This window comes from Macaca fascicularis, chromosome 2 (assembly GCF_037993035.2).
Source record: "Macaca fascicularis isolate 582-1 chromosome 2, T2T-MFA8v1.1".
Lineage (NCBI taxonomy): Eukaryota > Metazoa > Chordata > Mammalia > Primates > Cercopithecidae > Macaca > Macaca fascicularis.
The window spans coordinates 63,764,412-63,788,686 of NC_088376.1; the positions used below are offsets into that span (position 1 = coordinate 63,764,412).

General features: G+C 38.0%; 1 protein-coding gene across 3 annotated transcripts in view; it reads left to right on the top strand.

The window, feature by feature from the left end:
- The window catches only part of PPM1L (protein phosphatase, Mg2+/Mn2+ dependent 1L), a 301,260-nt gene that overhangs the window by 45,353 nt on the left and 231,632 nt on the right, over positions 1-24,275 (top strand). The window lies entirely within an intron of this gene.

Sequence of the window (24,275 nt, forward strand, 5' to 3'; positions counted from 1 at the left end):
TTTTATCTAGGAGGTTTATCCATTTAAGGGCCAGAGTCAGCCTTTCCTGAATACGAACATAAAACCGTTGCTTTGAAGGACATTTTGCACTTGGGGCAAAGTGAAATTTGTTAAGTAAATGGGTTTTATGTGTTGCAGGACTAGAGAAGTAGTAACCTGGGACTGAGAACATTGTCCAATTTAAGACTACCAGACCATGGACAGTCACAGGATGAAGAATATTAGAGCTGAACCATCTATATTTTCTAAGTTTCGTGCACACCAGCAAATGATTCAGACTATGTTTGTTCCCACGTGCCAGGGAGCTCTTGTGCTGATGTGATGAAACTTGGCATAGCACAGTCCTCCAGCAGAGCAGTGCCTGCCTGTTTATGCTGAGATAACTTGCACTCTCTTGATTTTACTCAGGGGACTTCTGCAGTTTTTTGTTTTGTTTTGTTTTGTTTTGAAAACTGTGTCCCTGCCTCTAGTGCATTTCCCTTTTAGTATTTTTCCTCTCCCACAGTGTCTCAGCCTGAGGTAATTTGACTGTCATATATAGGAGGTTTGGGGTTTATATTATCTACAGATTATATATGTTGTATAGGTTCCCATGGCTTCGTTTCATACATAGTTTGAACTTATATAGTCATTTCCAGCATTCCTTCCTGTTTCCTCTTACTTTTAGCTACTGCCTAATCTGCCCTAGAGCTGTTTGTGTCCATTGCCTTGGTTGTAAATGCAACAGCTCCCCACACCCAAGCCCTTAGATTCAGAAGTGCTTTCCTTATGACTTCACAGAGTCATCTTGGTGGCTACCTCGGGTTCTGCCCAGCATCCTGTACTTAGACATCTTGTCCTAGGAATTAACTCTGTAATACTCCTCCTCTCTCAACTGCCTCCTTACATGGCAAAGACTCATCTTAGTCTTTTTGGTTTCACAGTGTTTCAGAAAGCTGTAGTTTTCTTTCAACTCTGCCCTCATGGTTTTACCTTCTGTTCTCTCACCCTGGGTCCCTGGGTCCCTAACCCTGGTCAGGGATCTGTGACAGTACCTGGCCATGTAATTAGGAGAGAGGGGTCTGGTCATTATGTAACTAGGTTGTGGAATGCCAGCTGAGTAAGTGGTTAGAAATCTACAATCCGGCTTGGAACTGAGGTTTCATGGTGTTGATGTGACCCCATGCGGGTGAGCAATTTACTCTGTGTTAGAACGTTTTCATTTTTAAAAGGTAGACGACAAGGTCTCATATGATCGTTAGGAAGAACACTAATGTTTTTGAGCTCTGAGCTGGGCACTTCATTCTCACGTTCTTTTTAGCCCTCAGAGCATTCTTGTGGTAGGGAAAGTGAGTGGCAGATGCATTGAGGAAAACATGCATATGGATACACACATATTCACACTTTACACTGTAAATTTTAAATATGCCTAATAAAGTTATACTAGGAGACAGTGTGGTGTAGTAGAAAGAGCATGGGCTTTGAAAAATTCACAAAGACCTGAGTTTAAATTTCACTTTTATCCTGGCAAAAGCAATAGTCCTCCTGGGGCAGTGTACTTTTTAAAAGGTAAAGAGGCAAATACAGAGTTTGGATGAAAAAACCAGGCACAATTAAAAATTTTTTTGAATTAAAAAGTCTCACTACTCTTATCACTGGTATGGCTGTACAGACTCTTGGAGATAAAACATGGACTCTATTAAGATGGAGACTGACAAAATTCCCTTCATGGATTAACTTCAAGATACCTGGATACTCCAGAAAGCTCAAAGAGGTGAAAATGGAAGAAACAGTGCTGGCCAGATGGTCTGGCTGCAGCATTAAGGCGAATCCTAAGGTTAACTCACCATCTCAGTGTAAAATATGCGTAGGGGACATTTAGGGTGCTAACTCAAAAGATAAACCAGGAGCAGCAGAAAGAGATGTTCTCCCCTCCCCCAAAAGTAGGCAGTCATATGCTCATACCATTCACTTTCCTTCTTTTCTATGTGGTGTCATTAGTCCAATCCTCTCTGTTTGACAGGACCATCCCTATTCCAGCGTCTGATGATTTGTTTAATCAAAATTACTTTCTCTGAATAATAACTTCAGAAATTAAGAACTTATGTCATATTTTAGAGAGATCATTGGTAATTTTTGTACAAATAATTTCTGAATCAAGAAAAAATTAAAATGGTATGTCAGACAAATTTAGATAAAACAATGAAAAGTGTTCATACTAGTATATATAGACATGCCTTATGGCTCCACTTAGGTGACTCTATTTTTTTTTTTTTTTTTTTTGCTGATAAACAATCTCTTCTAATAATTTTACTGCTGTTATTTCTTTATTTAGCTATTTAATTATGCATGACAATTGATGGATAGAGAGCAGTTTTTCAAGTTAAGCTTTGAGCCTTCACATTCAAAGGTATTTTTCCTCTTGTGTTTAGAGATCTTTGTTGAGTTTATGTAGTATTTAATATTTAAAAACTGAGACTGAGAGACACTTAGCATAGAGATTGTTAAATATAATTTATTTATTTATTTATATTTATATTTATTTATTTATTTTTTGAGACGGAGTCTCGCTCTGTTGCCCAGGATGGAGTGCAGTGGCGCAATCTTCACTCACTGTAAGCTCCACCTCCTGGGTTCACGCCATTCTCCTGTCTCAGCCTCCCCAGTAGCTGGGACTACAGGTGCCTGCCATCACGCCCAGCTAATTTTTTTTTTTTTTTTTGTATTTTTAGTAGAGATGGGGTTTCACCACGTTAGCCACGATGGTCTCAATCTCCTGACCTCGTGATCCGCCCGCCTTCGCCTCTGAAAGTGCTGGGATTACAGGCATGAGCCACCACGCCCGGCTGAGATCGTTAAATACAATTTAACTTTTAAAAAACCTCCTCCCTGTTAAAGAAAAGATCATTGTTTTTGTTGAATTATAAATGTTATTGTTTAAGCTTCCAGATATTTAATATTTCAAAGTTCAATAACCCATCTTTGAGTCAGAATGCCTGAGAGAATCCCATTTCCATATCTAAAATTAGAAATGGCATGCGGAGACTACAGGCATTTTACCAGACATGGTAATTATATGTTTTCTCTTTTTGAGAAAACCTGAAGAAAAAAATCAAGCATTAGTTCTTTACTGAATAAATAGTCTTTCTTGGACAGTATCTCTGTCCATTTATTTTATTTGAGAATCAGTTGTAGCCATGTATCTGTGATGTATTCCTTACCATTTCTCATTTTCTCATTTAGAATTTTATTTTTCCCTAAACAAATCTATTAGGTCATACAAATGTTACAATTTCCTAATTTTGTTTATAGATAACTATGTTTGTGAAATGTTTTGCCAAATTTACACAAATACCTTTTTATATTTTGAGCATCTTCTTCCTGTGCTCTAATTGCCATGCATGGGGGCTAATGTACACACTAGCTTTGCCTTGTGACTTTAAATTGATTCCGGATTCTTAGAGTGTGTGGAAGATGCACATTTGTGGTTAGCCCCTATAGTACTGATGACTGATCATCATGTGTAAGGGATCTGCCTCCTTCCTCACGTTTGGGAAATTGACCTTGGAGAGGAGTTTGAGGTGGGACTCAAATGGAGGAAGGGAAATACTCTCTGGAGACAGTGTGACCTTCTCCTGGCATCTGGGTTCTCCACCTCCTGCTGTCAGGCTGCCCTGCTTGGGAAGCTGGCTGTGTTCCCAGCCTACAGAGGATTGCTGCTCAGGGCCTAGAGCCCTAGCCCAGCTAGGCAGATCATCTGTGATTTTTTTATTACTAACTCTGTATTCCACTGGCATATGTAATTCAGTACTGACTGTAATTTATATCACTTTGAAGTCTAATAAGTGTGCTTTTTATCTGCATCTTAATATTTGCCAAATTGTTTTTTTCCTCCATTATTAAAAGTAATAATTCCTGTATTGAATTTGAGAAATGAAAAAGTAGGGGACTAATTTCAGAACGGTGGTACCTCGACTAGGATTACTGGGGAAAACTTTGTACTATTATGCTTATTACATTGCTTCTGCTGCACTGCTGTTCAACTTCACATTTAAAAATGTACTTGAGGCCAGGTGCAGTGGCTCATGCCTGTAATCCCAGGACTTTGGGAAGCCGAGGCAGGTGGATCACTTGAGGTCAGGAGTTCAAGACCAGCTTGGTCAATATGGTGAAACCCCATCTCTACTAAAAATACAAACATTAGCCGAGTGTGGTGGCAGGTACCTGTAATCCCAGCTACTAGGAAGGTTGAGGCAGGAGAATTGCTTGAACCTAGGAGACGGAGGTTGTAATGAGCCAAGGCCGTGCCATTGCACTCCAGCCTGGGCGACAGAGCGAGACTCCGCTTCAAAAATAAAATAAAATAAAATAAAAAATGAACTTGAATCGAAATTGGATACTACCTCCCCCACCTTTAAATCTGTCAGTAGTTAAAGGTATAGCCCATACCTGTAGCCCGTAGGTAGAATCTGGCCTGCAGACTTATTTGTTCTGCTCAGCATTTAAAAACCTGTAAATTTCACATAAGGACCACATTCTCAGCATCCCTTGAAAATCTGCAAAATATGTCAATATTGAGCCCATATGCTTGCCATGGCTGGAAAAAAGCAACAACAACAACCATCCCCCTGCCCCCTGTGACATCCTTGGTTTGACAGTTTGCCATACCAACTGGTGTCTCACACTCAGTCTGCTTGGCCCATTTGCATTACTAGTCTGAGCCCTCTAGGTACCCTGGAAAACCACTCCAGCCTTATTTCGTTCTTGTGTTTATATCCACTCTGTGCCTTATCTGTAGAACTTTCAGAGATCCAAGGTAGGGGCTGTGCTCTCCAGCCTCTGGACCTTTGCACATTCTAAACCTTCTTCTGGAAATGCCTTTCCCCACTTCCTTCTCCTGGTTGACTCTCACGTAGCTTACAAGACCCAGCCTGATCATAGTGTTTGAGAAGTCATCCCTGACTTTCTCTGCCTGGTTGTGTAAAGATACCCCCTGCAGAGCACCCTTCACTGCTCTCTACATCTCAGTTTTAGCACTTAGCGTACTGTATGTTAACTGTTGTATTACATGTCTTTCTTCCCCTTAGATCTAGGGTCTGGAGGGAGGGTCTGTGCTACACTTTTCTGTTTATTCAACTATTCACAATTGTTGTTACACAGTAATCTTGAACTACATACTTTTATTGATATGTTGTAATATTGTCTAAGGCAATGAATCCCCACCTTACCTGCATGTTAGAATCACCTGGACAGCTTTGAAAAATCGAAGTAACATCTTGGCACAGTGGCAGGCTGTAGACCCAGCTTCTTAGGATGCTGAGGTGGGAGGATTGCCTGAGCTCAGAATTCGAATGTAGCTTGGGCAACATAGTGAGACCTCTTGGTCTCTGAAAAAAGAAAGAAAGAAAGAGAGAGAGAGAGAGAGGCGGGGTGGGGGGTGGGTGGGGGGAGAGAGGAGAAAAAGAGAGGAGAAAAAGAAAGGAAAGAAAAAGAAAGAAAAAGAAAATGAAAAGGAGGGAAGGAAGGAAGGGAAGGAAAGGAAATAAAGCAAAGAAAGGGAGGAAGAAAGAAGAAAGAGAAAGAGAAAGAAAGAAGGAAAGAAAGAGAAAGAGAGAGAAAGAAAGAAGGAAGGAAAGAAAGAAAGAAAAGAAAGAAAGAGAAAAAGAAATCTTAATATCCAGGTCACACCTAGACCAGTTACATCAGAATCTCCGAAGATGGGGCCGAGGCATCAAGTTTTTAAAACTCCTCTGGTGATTCCAGTGTGCAGCCAAGGTTGAGAGCCAGTGGTCTGGGACATTTAGGATTATCTAAAGAAAAGCAGTTTACCCTGATTTGGTTTGAGATTAAAACATTTGGTGATGATCTTAGGAAAATCACCCAGGATGAACATCTTTTTACTTAACTTTGGTAGCATATGGGCATTTAAACAAATAGGCACCCATCTTCAATAAATCAGTTCCTCCCACAACAGTCAAACCATTCTGCAAGCTATATTGCTGACAAGTTATTAATCACCAATGTCATGTGCAATTATTGACAGTTTTTTATAATTTTGGTAGTTTATGTTGGTGTAGCCATGCACCATTTCCTTCCTTGCTACATTTTGATTTAAATTTCAAGTGGATTATTTTTCAGGTGCCCAACAAATTAGCTTAGGCATTAATTGAGTTTCCAATGCCAATTGCTTTTGTTTCTTCCGTATTCTTCTTTATTTTATATTGGGACCGCTGTTTGGAATAAAGACAAGCAAAAACAGAACATGAACTGGTATCCGATGTGGATAACGCACCTGGAAGAAAAGCCATTATCACTTGGTGAAAGCTGTCACCAGCTGCATTGTCCAATAAATGATTAGTCCTGAGCTCATGGTTAGTTTGGAGGGAGTTTCAGGAAAAAAATGAAAATAGTGAAAGAGTTGAGGAAACATTTATGACTTGGGATTGCCTTTCTTTTGGAGAATAATAGATTGAGGTGAAAGAATTCTTGTATGGACACTTTTATTTTTTTATGAATGGTAACTTGACTTTGTTTCTACTGAAAATGACAGTAGTAGACATTTGGTTTAGAATTAAGGGAGTTTTAGAAATTTATGTCTACAGAATAATTTTTTTTTTTTTTTTTTTTTTTTTTTACAAAGACTATGAGATAGTAATATTAATTGTGTGATCTCTTTTCTGGGAGAGTGTTATGACGAGGATTGACTACTGTCTGATCAGAAAACTTCTTCAGATTTATTTTAACTCTTTGATTAGAAAAATCTTTTTTTAGTTAATCTTTTGTATCTGAAACAAGTGATCTTTTTCACATTGCCCGTTTATCTTACTGAGAAAGCTGATTTATCTACACTGAATTGGCAGCAGTCCCTTGTTGGTATAGTAATTTAGATTTTCTAAGAATTTTCTGCTTATTCAACTCTGTTTTCCCGTTTGAGCTAACTGAGGCTAAGAGGGAAGAATTTGGTTGTTCCAACTGCCCTTTGCCAGGATTTTCCTCTGTGCGTGTGTGTGTGTGTGTGGTGGGTGAGGGAAGCCAGGCTTCATGAGAGCTGCAGTGCAGGTAACATGGTAGAGTCCTGATAGTGGCTGCCTGAGGAGCCCTGGCCTATAACTGGGGGTGGAAGTCTCCCTTTCCAACCCCGCTCTTTGACCCCAGCTGGCTCATTTTCAGGCTGGGAGTAGTGGCATCACTTGACCTGGGAGGAGAAGCAGCCAGCCCCAAAGAGCCAGACTCAAAGCTCTGCCCAGCCTGGCTGTCACCTTCAGGCACCTGAGGACACTCAGCATGTAATTATGTGCCTCGAGACAGTGGCTTCCCTCACAGAGCAGAGAAGGGAACTGATTAATCAGTTAGTCTAGTGCACTCAGCTGGATCTGTCTTCACAGCCTAGTGAATCAGGGGTTGAATTTGGAATTCTTCCCTCCTCCCGTCTTTGTAGAGCAGCCCCTTTCTGAAGTGGAGAGGACAGTCACTGTGGGGCATTCTACCTTCTTGGTCACCTGTCCCTCTACTCATTGCTTCTGATGCCAGCTTTCTTCCCCTACCCCCATATGATCGGGAAACTGATCAGATGACTTGAGTAAAGAAGTGGTGGCGGTACCCACAGAAGGGTGCGTGCACTGCCAGGCAGGGAAGGGCTGCCAGCTGCTAATGTCACTGTGCCTGGCACCAGCATGCGTCCCAGAATCTGCTCCCAAGGTCCAGCTCTGCCAGCGTGAGGCTGCTGTTTGGAAATATGAAGTTGTGATCTAATTCTGGCAAAATACATTTTTTTTTTCTGGAGTTGTTTTGATTATTATCCTGCTTTCCTCTTCCTTTGGCCTGAAGTGAAGGCCATTAACAGTGCCATGATGGCAATTTTATAGATGAAGAAATTTCAAGGAAAGTTATTATATTTGGCATGGCTCGGAAGTAAAAAATTTCCCATCCCTACCTCATAATTCCTGCCTTTACCTCCCTCTTCTTCCCTACTTGGAATTTCTTACCTGAAGGCTCAACTTTAGTTTTCAGGCCAATCTGGAGCCAAGACAATGGCTCCAAATGGTATTTAAACAGCTTCAACCCCTCAGTTGCAGGAGTTCAGAATACAATTCCAGATAGGTGACCTCCTGGACTCTCATGATACCCACTGAACCTCAGCTCTACCCCCTATTTACTTTGTGCCCTGACTTCTGGCTTCACTTTGATAGCGCTGGGCCTTGGGAGCTGACTTTGTGAAGGTTATTGGTGCCAAGTATGACGTCATTACCAGCTATAGCACTTGTGTTCTGGCTTGCTCTTACCATCTCTCCAATGGGACAGTAGAGTCCTGGCTTGAGCTTAGAGCCCTGCTGCTTACCAATACCGCCTGCTTATCTGACTTCTGAATGTCATTTACTCCATCTTGTGTTTTGGTACTTTTTTGAGGGGATTGAAGCCTGGTGGAATGAAAAAGGCAAATTTGATCCCTGACAGATCTAGCTCTAATGCTAGGCCTGGCACATCTTACTTGTAATCTTAGGTATGTTTCTCTCCAATCGTCGGTTCTTCAGAGGTAAAAAGATCTTACAAGTTTGTAATGGTTATATGATATACTGTGTGTAAAATATCTAGCATACTTCTAAGCCCTTAGGAGGAATTCACATCTTAATTCCTTTCCTTTATCTGCTGTCCCTGCTTGGTGTCTTGCATCATGACTGACATTACCATGCCCTTCATATACAGGAAAGCATTTCCTTGCTTGACTGCACCTCTATAATTGGCTTTTGCAGTTGGTCACTTTTCTCCTAGTCTCTGCTTAATGTGTGTTAGTAGGTCTTGAGCCAGGTCTTCATCCTGACTGTCCTGTCCCTCAAGAGGTGATTATACAAACCCAAGAAGGGAGCTGCTTTTATTGCTGTCACTCCTGTTTCAATTCACGAGCTGTTCCTGTGATTAAAATCAGCCTGTATGTATTTGCTCCTAAGATGGGCGATGTGGTTCCACATGTAGCCTTATGAAATAAGTTACCATCCTTTGGAATCTGGAGTCTTCTGGTTTCCAACTGGTTTAGCTCAGCAATGGGAATAGCATTTGTTGATATTAAATTGGTCCCTGGTGGCCACCTTCTTTTTCCACTTTGTAGTTACCAAGCAGCTGGGCATGAATCAGCAGAGTTGAAAATATTTTAACCAGAAACATTTGGACTTGGCACCAAAGTTGTATTGCCCAGATCGAGGCAATACGGAGGTCAGCCAGCCAACTGACAGGGCACATAGCTACTAGCATTTGCTTACGGATGACCTGCCAGCAAATCCCTGGATGCAAGGTCTGTATCTAAAAAGAAAATTAAGGAGGTCGTAAATTGTATATTATTTTGCCTTGCATAGCAAAATCTGAATGTCGTTTAAAATGCATCTCATTATGCACTCTCATGTTGACGACCTGGATCCAGTTTGCAACATCTGTTAGGTTGACTTGATGGTTGTTGCAGATTTCAGGGAGTATTCAAAAGCCTGTGTTACAAGTGTCAATAAAGTGAATGAAAAATATTTTCTATAATTTCAAACAATAGAGCCCCAGAGGCCTTTGATCATATTGAAAGAGCCCATGGTCAGCTTAAATCTCCCTAGGTTTCTATTCATTATGTTATGGCCCTCTGAAATAGTTCTAATTATACTGAAGAAAGCATTTGATTTTCAGTGATAGATTAATGCCTAAGTTGGAATATGCAAAGGCATGGAAATAGTGGAAACAAATGAAATAAATGCCTGATAGCTTGTCAAACTACTCTAATGAAGGGGTCTAAGTAAGGGGCCACTGTTCCTTACACTTAACAATGGAATGTTTATGAAGTGACTAGACTGAACACTGATTCTCTTCTATCCCCCTCTTTTCTCCCCGTCTTATAATGAAAGACACTGTAGTGAATCAAGATGTCTGTGAGTAATCAGTATTACAGTTCTCATCCATCAGAATCATTGAGCCTTGCTTGGATTGTGTTTTCTAACATAGGGATTGGCAAACTATGGCCTGTGGCCAGTTTTTGTATAGCCTCGTGAGCTAAGAATAGTTTTTATGTTTTTAGAGAGTAAGAGAAAACAAAAATGAATATTCATCAGAAAACCTACGTGACTCACAAAGCCTAAAATATTCACTATCTGGCTCTTTACAGAAAAAGTTTCCCAACTCCTGTTTTAACATATTAATGAGATCTATCTCTCTGTGAGCTTAAATTAAACATTCTTAATTGTGCTGTCTGTGAGGTTAGCACTGTGGAAGTGTGGAAAAGGTATGGGCTTCAGAGCTGGATAGATATGGTTCTGAATCCTGGCTCTGTGACTTCTACCTAGAGAACCTCAGGAAAGTAACTTAAACCCTCTAAGCCCCATCGTCCTCAGAGTAGACTCAGTGCCTTCCCTTCCACTTAGTAGGATCATAGCAAATGATAATTCTTCAGTCAAAAAATAGTAGACCACCTATAAAGCCTGTGGGCAGCTGTAAAAACATTGCAACAGGCTTGTGTGCAAATGGGCAAAGGGAGAAGCAAGACTTGGTGAACGCCCAGGGCTTGCCAGGCACTTGGTGTGGCACTGAGTGGGCATCATTTTATTACTTCAATCCCAAAGCAGATTCCTCTGGACTATGACATTTCTATTACGTCTCCAAAGATGGCTTCTGCTTCAGATTTTGATGAGGGCGCTTTTTTCTCAGCTTACGATGTTGGCGCCTTCCATGCTCTTCAGCTGCCTAAAGATGTGTTGGGCCTCTGCACTGGATACTTATCCAAGTATATGTGAGGCTTTGGCCCTTTGTTGGTGATTTGCTGCCAAAAACTGTTCTTTCTCCCCTTTTCTCACCTTCCTCTTTTCTTTCTTAAATATAACTGTGCATTAATTGGGTCAAAGAGAATTTGATCCTTCCTAACTGTTCCTTTCCTAAGTTGTCACTGTGATTTCCAAGTAACTTTAGACAAAGGATTTAAACCATTGTTCCTTTTTCTTTCTTCATAAAATGAAATTGGCAGTGTTGCTGCTTTATACCAGGAGGACTCAGAAGCATTGCATTCTGGGCTGAGAATGTCTAGGTACTTTTCTTAGGAGGCTGAAATTGTGGGTGTGATTTTAGAAATAGTCTTCCTTGTGCTTGCTGTTTTGAAATGACTGATCCTAGAAAGGTCTCTGGCTGTGTGGTTTTACAATGCTTGATTTTAATAGAAAACGTCTGATAGGAGCATTTTTTTTGGAGCCTTGCATTCAGTCTATGAGAGTCTGCAAGGCTTTAACCAAGATAGGGTATGCAAAGACAGGCTGTTCTCCCTTTCCCTGGAAAGATGGGATTGCTTGGCAAGTAGCCTTAGAGGAAGTGTTTAGCGTGTGACATCAGGGAATGGGGCTGCTGGCCAGGATTTCTAACACCAGGATTACAGGTAGCAAATGCTAAATTAGGGTTCTACATCCCTAGTACGTGGCTGCATTTAGCAGGAAAGTGAAGAAGTCTGAATGTGAGAAAGTCCTTGCCAACCTTATAATAAAGTAGGTGATGTTTATAATGTCTATTATGTATATAGCATTTGTCCTTCCAGGACAGAATGTCTTGTTAATATGTTACTTAAATATTCTACAGGGATATTCCTTTTGTCCTCTTTGGTACTTTTTTGTTGTTGTCTAGCAGGTTTTATTTTTTTGAACTGGCTAGAGAAAACCCCGTTTTCTGGATGTCAGATATTTATTTCATGTACTTAATGCCACTGAACACTTAGAAATGGTTAAGATGGCAAATTTTATGTTATTTCTATTTTATTACAATTAAAAATTCAATTTTATGTATCCCAGATTATGGAGAGGCAATTAACTTTAAGTATGAAAGAAATTATTTAAATAACAGCTATCTCTAGGTAGTTTCAATTTTTTTCTTTGGTTCTTTTACATTTTCAAGTTTAAAAAAATATGTATTAATTCATTTTATTTTTTTTGAGACAGAGCCTCACTCTGTCATCCAGGCTGGAGTGCAGTGGCACAATCTTGGCTCACTGCAACCTCCTCCTCCTGGGTTCAAGTGATTCTTGTTCCTCAGCCTCCTGAGTAGCTGGGACTACAGGTGCGTGCCACCACGCCCAGCTAATTTTTATATTTTTAGTAGAGAGAGGGTTTCACCATGTTGGCCAGGTTGGTCTCGAACTCCTGAACTCAGATGATCCACCTGCTTCAGCCTCCCAAAGTGCTGGGATTACAGGCATGGGTCATTGTACCTGGCCTGTATTACTTCTACAACCAAATAGAATTTCAAAAAATTAGCAATGTTCTCTGAACACTGACAAATAATCCTCTCATACTTCTATAACAAAGTTTAGCCCATTAATTTGGTTTCACGCATGCATTTAAGCCAAAGATTTTATTTTTGAATTCAAAAGTATTATTCTCTGATAACCCTTGCCTCAGAGATTCAGAAGTGAAGGAAGTACATGTGATTCAATGGAACATTCTGCATATGTTTTACCTCTACTTTATTCTAGAAAACAATTTTTGACAACTTGACAGTACAGATCACTACATCTGAAACAAGTAAAATGTGCCAATGGTATAGTCTACATATTTGATAAATTTTGTTTATAGAGACATAGGAAAGTAAAGATCTTTTACTGTTAGACACATTATCTTTTAAAAACTGCAACTGACAGGATATATTAACTTACTTAGATCAAAAGAATGTTGAGTTAAGAAAATATTTGGAAGGAGGTTACAACCTTCTATGGCCTAGAAACTGCCTTCCTTTTCCCACCTAACATCTCATTTCATGCCTTCCCCTCCTCTGCAGAGCTATGTCTTCATGCCTATCTGGGCAGCTGGGTCCTGATAGGATCTGAACAGTAGATACTGCCCCAGATCAGGTTAAGTCTGGAGCAAAGGTCAGAGTGAACTAGCTTCAGCATAAGTGAAATAGGTGGATGACTCAAAGTGATGGACTTGTCATTATATAAAAAAGACACTTGCACGTACATGTTTATAGCAGCACAATTCACAATTGCAAAACTATGGAACCAGCCCAAACACCTAACAATCATTGAGTGAATGAAGACAATGTGGTGTATATATATATGTGATATATATACATATGGTATATATACACATGCACACACACACACATACATACCATAGAATACTACTCAGCCATGAAAAGGAATGAAATAATGGCATTTACAGCAACTTGGATTATTGGATACCATAGAATACTACTCAGCCATGAAAAGGAATGAAATAATGGCATTTACAGCAACTTGAATGGCACTTACAACAACTAAGTGAAGTAACGCAGGAATGGAGACCCAAATATCATATGTTCTCACTTATAAATGAGAGCTAAGCTATGAGGATGCAAAGGCATAAGAATGATACAATGGATTTTGGGGATTCAGGAGGAAGGGTAGAAGGAGGGTGAGGTATAAAAGACTACATACTGGATGCAGTGTACACTGCCCAGGCGCACCAGAATGGGTGCACCAGAATCTCGGAAATCACCACTAAGGAACTTATCCGTATAATGAAATACCACCTGTTCCTCAAAAACTATTGAAATTTTAAAAAAAGAGAAAAAAAAAAGTTGAGGGACTTGAGACACACTTGGCATCCTTTTTGCCTTTTTTCTCATTTCTGCACAGTTAAATTGTACCTATCCTTCAGTACCTGGCTCAAATACTCTTTTACGAGGCTGTATTTAATTCTTCCACTCCAGCATAAATGCTGTCTCCCTTCTCTGAGTTCTCCAGCCACAACTGTTCTCAGATTATTTTGTGGAGTAGTAAATAGTTAATTGAAAGTAGTGCTGGTCAAATAAGTCTGGGAATTCCTGTATGTCAGGGCTGCTTTTTAGGGAGCAGGTGCAGGGGAGGGGGAGGGTGGTGGTACTAATTAGCATATTAAAGGTGCTGAGGAGCCTGCTTAATCCAGGGTTAAAAAACTTTTGATTACAAATTTTTTTTCTCCAGGAACAATGATTAATATTTCAAGGAAGGTTCAAATTGTCTGTAGTGGTGCTTAATAAACATTATTTCAAGGAAAAACTGTCCTTATTCCATCATAATATAGTATCTGTCATTCTACCATTAGAAATTATTCCCAAGGACTGTGCAGACTGCCAGATTTCTGGGACATATAATCAAAGAGAAGGGGAAGGGTAAAGAACATAAAGAGAAACATTTTACATTTTGCTTAGAGCGAGGCTCTGAATAGGGGCACACATCCAGTTCTTTGGACTGGTACTGGAACAGTGAAAGGTCATAAATGTTTTGAGTTCTTTTTCCCTAGGAAGGATTAGTATGTTTAAGTTAGATGCCAAAAACTGAAAAGAAGAGGAATCCTAATGGAAACACAATTGATTTACCTGAAAGTTATCTTCCTTACACTCCTTTTCTGTTTTTTGCATTCTCGCAAAAATATACGGTCAGAATACAAATAACCTTTCCTTTTCAATAGAACCCTTAATTTTTCCTTCATTGAGAGAAGAGACAAAGGAAGGGAGAAGTTTTAAACGATCTAAATTTCAATTAAACTGATTATTCTCTCTTCCTTAAGAGTAAAAAGTATTGGGGACAATGGAGAAAGGAGTGGATTGTGTCTATGTGTGTGTACATTTGCAATCAAGAGCAGTTTCGTGTGTGTGTGTGTGTGTGTGTGTGTGTGTGTGTGAAACCCATAGACCTCAGGTTGAAGCTTTAAATATTTGTGAGTATAGTGAGAATTGTGGATTTGTTTCTTTTCTGTGAAAAACAACATTTTACGAAATGGGAAAGAGCATTTATTTACCATTGAAGATGCAAATATGGCCTAAGGAAATGCAGTTAAAATACGAGATTTAAGAAAGACAGAGAGTCTATTTTTTTTTTTTAAACCCAACTAAGCACAGCCTGTATAAAGACAATTTAGCCTTAGTTTGATGTTGAAAAAGTTCCCAGGTTCCTTAATTTTATATTGAAGACATTGGCCGACAGAGTTCTTTTCTGTCAGATATGTATCTTCAGTGGAGGAAAACCCAAGGCCCTGTGTAGCTTCTGATGAAATATAGGGGAAAGAAATCTGGAAAACTATAACTGGAAGAAGTTATGTTTATGCTACTTCTATATTCCTGAATAAATGGACAGCAAGGCATCTTCACCACTCAGTGAGGCCCCCTTCATAAGATCTGAGAACTTGCTTGGCCTCACTTCTAACCTTATTTTAGAATTGCACTGAGAACCTTGGACACATGGTTATTCCACAACCAACGTCTCCTTCCTTCTACTCTCCATTCTGTTGTGTCTGAGTCTTTTTTATTGGTAATTATTGATTAGAATAGTGATCAATAATCTCTTTAGTTCTTGGAGTTACTAGGGATTATAAATTCTTGCTGGTAACATTGGCATAAAGAATATGGAAAAGACAATGAGTATAAGAAAGTGGTAGAAAAGAAGAAAAGTTACAAGGAGGAAAACATGTGGAGAGAAAGAGAACAAAAATGAAGCTATAGATATCTTTGGATCTACCAGTTGTCTTCTTGATCTCATACTTGCACGGGTGCTTTCAGTCTGTACAGTGTGAGAATGTATCTGAAGTGGAAGGGCTTTCCAAAACCAGGAGAGGAAAATAAGATTATATGTCAGACCAAGTAGTTTGAAGGTTTTTGGCTAAGTGAACGGCATAATAAATATTGTGCTTTAGCATGATTGATGTCAGAGGCGGAAGGATGAAATGGATTGGAAGAGAGGCAAGATTCGTTGAGATGTGAGGTAATGAAAGTGTGAACTACAGCAGTGGTATTGGTGAGTAAAGAGGAAGGGATGTCTGTAAAGGCAAAAATGGCTAAAGATAATTGGATGTATATGATTACCAGCATCTGAATTTTTACACGGCACCTTCTTCAGATATTCTGTTTTCAAACTCTAGCGACATATGGGAAATCCCAATATTTTAATCTTCAAACTATTTTTCTTTAACTGCTCTTCTATTGTGTTGGCATTTTTCTTATTTTTGCAGGTCATGTCCTAAGTAAATATTTCAGTGCCTTAATGGACTGAAGGAGACAGAATGGGCAAAGGTGACTGAAGATCTGTACCTTAGTTACCGAGAGAGCTGTGGTGCCATTGATGGAGGACAGAGAAGTAGAGAAAGGGAATTGGTTTGATCGAAAGGATGATTTGAAGGAGGCAAGTTCAGTTTTGGGCATATTTAGATTGAGGTGACAATTGGCCAGATAAATATTCTCTTTTGATGATAGCCTGGAATGGATAGTAGATACAGGGACTGGAACCAGAGATTTAAGCGTCAGCTATGTGAAGCTGTTGGTTAAAACCACGGAGTTAACCACAGTTAACAGATGGAAGGAAAAGGAGTATTTAAAGAGAGATAAAATCATAGCATGGGAAAATCCAAAAACTACCAGTCAGGGAAGCTCAAAAAGAAAAGAATTTGAAGAAGTTTAATATTACCAGATGCTGCAAAGATATCAAAGTGAACTAAGCACACTGGCTTTTTGGGAAGTTTGAAGATCTTCAAGAGCAGTATTGAATACAAGAGAAAGGTTATGAAGCACAGACCAAACTGCAGCTTGAGAAAGGTTACTGGTGAAGTTGAAACCAGTGTAAACTTAATGAAAAGAATAGTCTTGAACATAGTTTCTATGAAATTAGCACCTTACTCAGATTGCTAGGACACAGTATTTGTTTGAAAGCCTTTGTTTAGTATTTGTGGCATAGTCCTAGTAAACTGGAATGCCTTTGATCTGATGTCCGCTCACTGCCCTACATTTCTTTCAGTTCTTTACCCAACTTAGTAGCACTTCTAGTACATCAAAATATTAACTAAAATAACCAACTTTAGAAAATGAGATAGCTCACAGAAAAAAATAGCAGTTGTGCTATTAAAAATCTGATTCCACTTGATAGTCATTTTCACTGTCCTTGTTTCCCACTTTCATTGGTCTTGTCAGACTGCTTTTCTTCCATTGTAATTTTTTATTTTACTCATTTATTTAGTTTTTATTAACACATAATAATTATACTTATTTATGGGGTATAGTGTGATGTTTTGATACATGTATATATTGTGTGAAAATCAAACCATGGTATTTAGCATATCCGTTACCTCATACATTTATCATTTCTTTTTGATACGTTTTGGGACAAGCAAAAACAAGCTTGCCTTTTTTTGAAATTTGTTTTTATTTATTTATTTTTTTACTTGTGCATGGTTCTAACTTCTGTTGCCCTGTCTCCTCTTTTGGTGAGCTGCCAGAAGTCTTGCCTTGATATTTAGTATTTGGTATTTGGTCAAAAGTGATTAATATATTGTTGGTTAGCTTGGTGGTAAAGTTGAGCAGTAGATGAAAGGACATGGAATGGTATAAACCAATTATCATAATGATGGTAGACAGTAAGCAGTGAGCCTAAACTGATATTCTGAGTCTAAGAATTCTAAACCAGGCTTTAATGCATCTAACTTCAGACAGGTCACTTGATCTCAGTTGGCCTAAATTTCTTTTAAATTATAGAAAAATATTTTTTAAATTGTACTTTGTAAGGTACCCTGAAATCTGTGGAATGACATTACCTAGTCTCATTTAATATAACATAAGAAACTGAGTAGGCCAAGTTATAACAATCACTTGATGGAGGTCTAGACTCTAGACCTAAGTTTTTGTTTTAATGCCAGCATTGTTGAAGGCAAGGTATTTTTGCCTTTCCAAAATTCATTTTCCTGTGGACAAGTGAAGCCTGCCCTACAGATACAATGATAATGACAGCAACAGTTTCCATTTATTGAGCACTATTTTGTCATGTATTGTTCATTTACTCATTCTCAGCAAATATTTATCAATTACCTACTATGTGTCAGATTGTCGTCTTCTGGGTGTTTTCTAGGTGGTATTATAGGGTATTCTACAGCAATGAAAACATTCTTGCCCTCATGGAACTTACATTCCAGAGGGGACAATTGGTCAGTAAACAAAATAAGTTTTCACTGTTTAACATACTGTATATTTTTTGTATTTATTTTGTTAATTATCCTTCTCTATCCACTAACATGGATAGAGGGAATGGATCCATGGGGGAAGGGAGAGTAGCCTGGAGAAGTAGGTTGGTCCCATTATTGTTGTTATTTTTAAAAAAATAGATTTTAGGTATACAGAATAAGATTAATCATATTTTTTGCTCCATGACATCCTTTGTCATTTTATTGTTATTTATATACTCATAATGCAAGGAAATCCTATGAACCTATTACTGACTACATCTAGAACATTGGCAAGAATTTTAATCTTCTAAGTTCTCCTATTCATCATGCCTTATTTTGACATCATTTTTTAAGCCAGTAAGTGGGGACAACGTGGGGTCCAGATAGGAGGTGGGAAGAGACCAAAGGCGAGGAGACCAGCTGGAGGTGGTAGATGAGGAGAGGATGATGAGGCACAACCTTAGCAGTGATAGTGGAATGAAGAGCTGGATGAGATTGGCTTTATGAGAGAATGCAGTATTGCATTGTCATTATGGCATGGAGTTATTATTCATCAACTCTTTATGTTTGTTTAGATAAAGCACATGATGATGAAATCATCCTTGGTTTATTTGTTTTCATGCTTTCCACGTGTAGTGCTACAAAGCTAGAGAATCTCAAAATTTTTATTTCAGATTTAAAATTTTGCTGTAAAATAATTAAAACATAAAAGTACATATAAAAGGATGTAAAGTTTAATGCGCTGGACCCCCATATTCATACTATCTAGCATAAGACGTTAAATATATTAGTCCTCATATTACCCTGTTGATTTCATATCTTTGTCTTTAGCCCCAGTAGTAACTCTGCTGTTTAAATATGCTGCTTATCATTTTCTTACTTAACAACTTTTACTACATTTGTATGTTGCTGTAAGATATTTATAGTATTGTTTTGTATGGTCTTAAGCTTCATGTAAATGGCATTATGCTGTATGTATTCCTTGGCAGCTCTATTTAGCTCAGAGTTGTTTATGAGATTCATTTATGTTGATGCATGTAGCATTAGTTCACTCATTTTCACTGCTATCCATTGTGTGAATATACCATGATCTGTTTATCTCTTTTTCTGTTAATGGATATTTCATTGTTTTTAATGTTTTGGCAATACATTGTTCCTATGGCCCAACGTTCCTATGAACGTTTCTGTAAATATTTCCTTGTGTACATATGCAACAGTTTTTTTAAGGATATATTTTTAAGAGTGGAATTTCTGGGTAATAAGATATACATACCTTAAACCTTACTAGCTATTACTAAATTGTTCTTCAAATTGTTTGAGCCAGTTTATGCCCCCATTTGTAGTGCAAGATAGAGAGCATCCCTGAATTTTACAGCTGGGAAGAGAGCCTGTATTTTGTAGACTAGTACTTCTCAACAGAAACAAAGCAATGTGTGTTGTATGAGAATCACCCCACCTGGCCCTCGAAAGCACACATCTTTTCCTCCCCCTATTCCTCTCTAGGTTTTCACCCCTTGGTGTGTACATGGTTTGGTGCTGGGAACTGGAACATATAATTATAAAAAGCATATAATTATATGTTATATAACTTATATAACTTACTTGTTGAGCCTAATTAGCTCTTTGAGGACTGTCAGTTTAGTGGTTAATTGATTTAATAGTCTATCCTGAAAGCCTTTATAATCCCATATTTTGTTTTGTTGGTTATGCTGCCTAACCCTAGTCATGTTTTTTAATTTCTGCAGTTTAAAAATGGAAATATATTAGAATCATTTTCTCTAATGTCATCAAAATATTTGAAGCAATGGATTGCAGTTTTCATATGTAATCCTTAAGAAATCTTTTTTGCTTAGCTGACATTTTAAAGACAGGGATGTTATAATGTAATAAAACCACAAAAAATAAGTCGATTTTTTTTGGGGTAACTTTTGGTTTAAAATGGTACAGCTAAGAGTCCTGCAGTGGACGTAGGATTCACCTTTCTCAGCTAGTTATGACACATCGATCTGTTTCCACCTGCTAGAATTTTGTTTTTACTGATTTTTCTCCTTTTTTTTTTTTTTGAGACAGAGTCTCACTCTGTCGCCCAGACTGGAGTGCAGTGGCGCGATATCAGCTCACTGCAAGCTCCGCCTCCCGGGTTCACGCCATTCTCCTGCCTCAGCCTCCCCAGTAGCTGGGACTACAGGCACCCGCCACCACGCCCGGCTAATTTTTTGTATTTTTAGTAGAGACAGGTTTTCACCGTGTTAGCCAGGATGATCTCGATCTCCTGACCTCATGATCCACCTGCCTTGGTCTCCCAAAGTGCTGGGATTATAGGCCTGAGCCACCATGCCTGGCCTTTTTTCGTTATATTTATGGACTTCTTTATCTTTAATCCCATTATTTTCTAGGAGAACTTTGGGAGGGGGAAAGACTAAATATATATTCAATGTGCTTTCTTTTAATTCCTTTTTTTAAAAAACTAGTAATGGTATGATTAGTCACTGAGTTCTTATTGTGTATCAGGCACTGCACTAAATATATTATCTATATAATTTCATTTAATTATCTTGATAGTCTAAGGAGTAAAGAGGCAAAGGTGGGATCAGAACTAAGGTCTTCTGGTTGCAAAGCCTGTATTCTTCACGCTATACCATACACCCTCTAGGCCTAAAAAAAATTTTTTTAAAGATTTATACTGTGTGTAAATGTTTAGTTTTTGTACTTTTTTGTAGTACCATTTATTAATTTATAAAGTATTTAAGATTAAGGATAAATTACCCAACATAATTGTCATTCTTTTGAAATATTTTCCTTTTAGCTTCTTTTTTCTAAAAGCAGACTTCTTCGCAAATCACCGAATGAAATATTCTTTGTATGAAGAAATTAGTGTTTTTAAAAAGACAATATGAGATCATCCCATGGTCCAAAACTCCATCATTTGAATAAACGAGATTTCTTGTCTTCTCTTATCTTTGCTCCTTTAGTTATTGCTGTACCTTATAGGACACATCTCATGATTAGGGTCCTTGAAGAAAAAGTTCCTAAGGATATTTTATGTTTTATATGTATTAAAATAAAAAAAATGTATAACAAGAATGTTTCTGGTCCAAAATTTTGATATATGTATTTGTTATTTAATATTATGTCATTGTCTTTAGGTTCTTTAAAAGATTCTGTCTTTTAAAAAACATTGCGTATTTATTTTTTGTAGATAAACTTCTTTCCTAACTCTGTTGAGTGTTGTGATAGTAAGTATACATGAGCAATATAGATTAGAAGGCATATTTCAATTCTGAAATGTGGTCAAATAGAAATTACCCTCCTGTAAGTGGTCATGTATATAGTTACATCATGGTGAAAACATATTAGTAGTAATGACAACTAGCATGCATCCATTTGTAAGAATGTTGCAAATGGCTGGGCTGACCACAGGTGCTTTGTTACATTTATTTAACAAATAGTAGAGTATCTATTATGTTCAAGGCAGTGTCCTAGGCCCTGATGCATAAAATTGAGTGTGAAATTAAGAAAAGTTGAATGAGAATATCTAAAAGGAAGAGCTAGTTAAAAAAGGACTATCTGTAAGAAAAATAAAATGAGATCAAAAGGGGAAAACATATAAACAGAAACCGTGAGACAAAAAAACAATATGAAAAGTGAATCTTAGAAGACAAAGTAAAAAAATAAAGGTCCCTACTCACAAAGAGATAGAACTATCTTCTGTTATCTCAAAAGGAAAAAAAAAAAAGCCTGCTTTACATAAATTAGTATGCATAATTTGTACAGGCACTGGACTCCTGGAAGGTTGCCAGGATAGCTTTTGTTGAGGTGAAGTTCAGGGGACTTCTTATTTATAGGAAACTGGTTAATGTTGTTTTCTATTCTTTAGTTATTTACTGTCTTTGACTGTTCTTAATGTTCTTCTTGATCTCAGATGGCTAGAGTAGTGAAATAATTTTCAAAAATAGTTAATATATAATATATTAGTACAAAATAATGTTGTTTCTTAACATATGCAAATGTATAAATGATTTTTTTTTTTTTTTGTATATTTAGTAGAGATCAGGTTTCGCCATGTTGGCCAGGCTGCTCTCAAATTCCTGACCTCAAGTGATCTGCCCACTTCGGCCTCCCAAAGTGCTGGCATTACAGGCATGAGCCACTATACCTGGCCTAAATGATTATGTTTATAGTTTTAATTTATCTTCATATATGATGATTCTTTATAAATTTCATTTTTCATTTTCCATATTTATTTTATCATTATTAGTATGGAAATGGCCAGAAATAATTAGTATAATAATACTAATTGTTACCATTTCTTAAACATTTGCCATATGCCAAGTACGCTGCACTTTTTGTATATTAGCTCACTTAATTCTCATAAGAATCCGATGAAGCAAGTGTATTGGTATCCCCCATTTATGGATGATGAAAGTGAGGTACAGAAAGGTAATGTAATTTGTTTAGGATCCTATAGCTACCAAGGCTGGGATTTAAATTCAGACAGTCTTGACTCCAGAACCCTTGACAAGAATGCTGTTCAGTATTGATGACTAGGTCTGATTTATTCTGTAAATTGGCTCATTTGAATCATTGTGGACATAATATCAAGAGACTCGGAAGGATTCCTGCTTTTATTGTGCATTTCGTATCAAGACAAAGTTCTCATTGAACTTCAAAAAGAGTTATAGATGTATGAGTGTGCAATAGATTGAATATTTGTGTCCCCAAAATTCACATGTTGAACTCTAATCCCCAAGGTGATAGTATTTGGAGGCAAGACCCTTGGGACAAAATTAGATGAGGAGTGTGGAATGTTCATGAATGGGATTAGTGTGCCCTTAAAAGAAGAGGGTGGAGAGTTAGTTTGCTTTCTTTCTGCCATGAGAGGATAGAATGAGGAATAGGCAGTCTGCAACCTGGAAAAGAGCCCTTACCAAAACCTGACCATATTGGCTCCCCTGATCTTGGACTTCCAGCCACTAGAACTGTAAGAAGTCAATTTCTGTTGTGTATTAGCTACCTGCCTATGGCCCTTTGTTATAGCAGCCTAAACTAAGAGTGCTTATTAAAGTACTGAACCATAAGGTTGATAGTATTTTGAATACACGTTTTAGCACCATTGGTGTGTGATTAGGGCAGGGAATTCTCTAATGAGGGAAAGGTCATAGGCTGGAATCCTGTGCATGTCCATTGGCTCATTCAGTGGCCTAAGTCTGATCTTTTAACATGCCTCCTCACCTGACAGTTGTAGGCCCTCGGGCATAAGGGGTGCCATATGAGAGACTATGGATGGATCACTGTACCTCCATCACTAGGATCATGGCCACAAATCAAAGCTCTGTCACTGAAAGCCTCTTTGGAAACTAATAGTTTTGCATCTGTACATATATGTACAGATTTATGTTTTTCAGAACAAGAGCAGGAGATGGTTCCATTTTAGTATTATGAGACTAATATATTTTTTTTAAAAACTGTATCTTCTAAGATTCATGCCTTATATATACATGTACTCTTTTTAAGTTTCATATTTTTATACCCTCTTTCCTGCTTTGGGTCTCATTTTATTTCCCTTAGCTTAGTGTTTTTGCAATTATTCCTTTAGGGGTTTCTAAATATTCATATTTTAATTTGACTTTCCTTAATTTGGAATTCCATTTTATGCTCCAGAGCCTCAGACAGTGTCATATATATGATGATGGCTCAAATGGTTAAACTATGTGTCAAAAAAATCTGTGGTCAGCTCAGCCATGTGTAACATGCTTATATCCTGATGTATGCTGGCTCTCTTTATTCCTGACACATCTTTTTAGGAAGGTAGACAAATAGATAAATAGACAGATGGATAAACAGCCATTTGCAATGGAGTAATTTCTATTTGTCTACATTTCCCAGTTGAAATTTGAGTATTTTGGATACTAAACTAGAATCGTAAGGTATCAAAAATTTGTCAATAACAGTATTATTAATAATATTAACAAATTGATCATGATGATTTATGAAAATTTTAGATCAAACCATATGAAATTGCCAATATTAGACCATTTTGACCTAAAAAAGTGTCATTTTCTTATGGTCTCACTTAAAGTACTGTTAACAATAGCAACTCACATGTATTGATTGCTTACTATACCTGAGGTCAATGCCAAGTGCTTGCATGCATTGCTGCATCCTCTGATCTTATGAGACAAGTATTGTTACCTCCCCCATATTAAAGACAGTGGAACAGGTTACAGATGTTAAGTTACTTTTCCAAAGACACTAAGGGCAACACTATTAACTAATGTTTAACTTTGTAGTTATTTTGCCTGGCATTGCTGATTAAATCAATAGAAAGATAAGAATGACTTTGGCCGGGCGCGG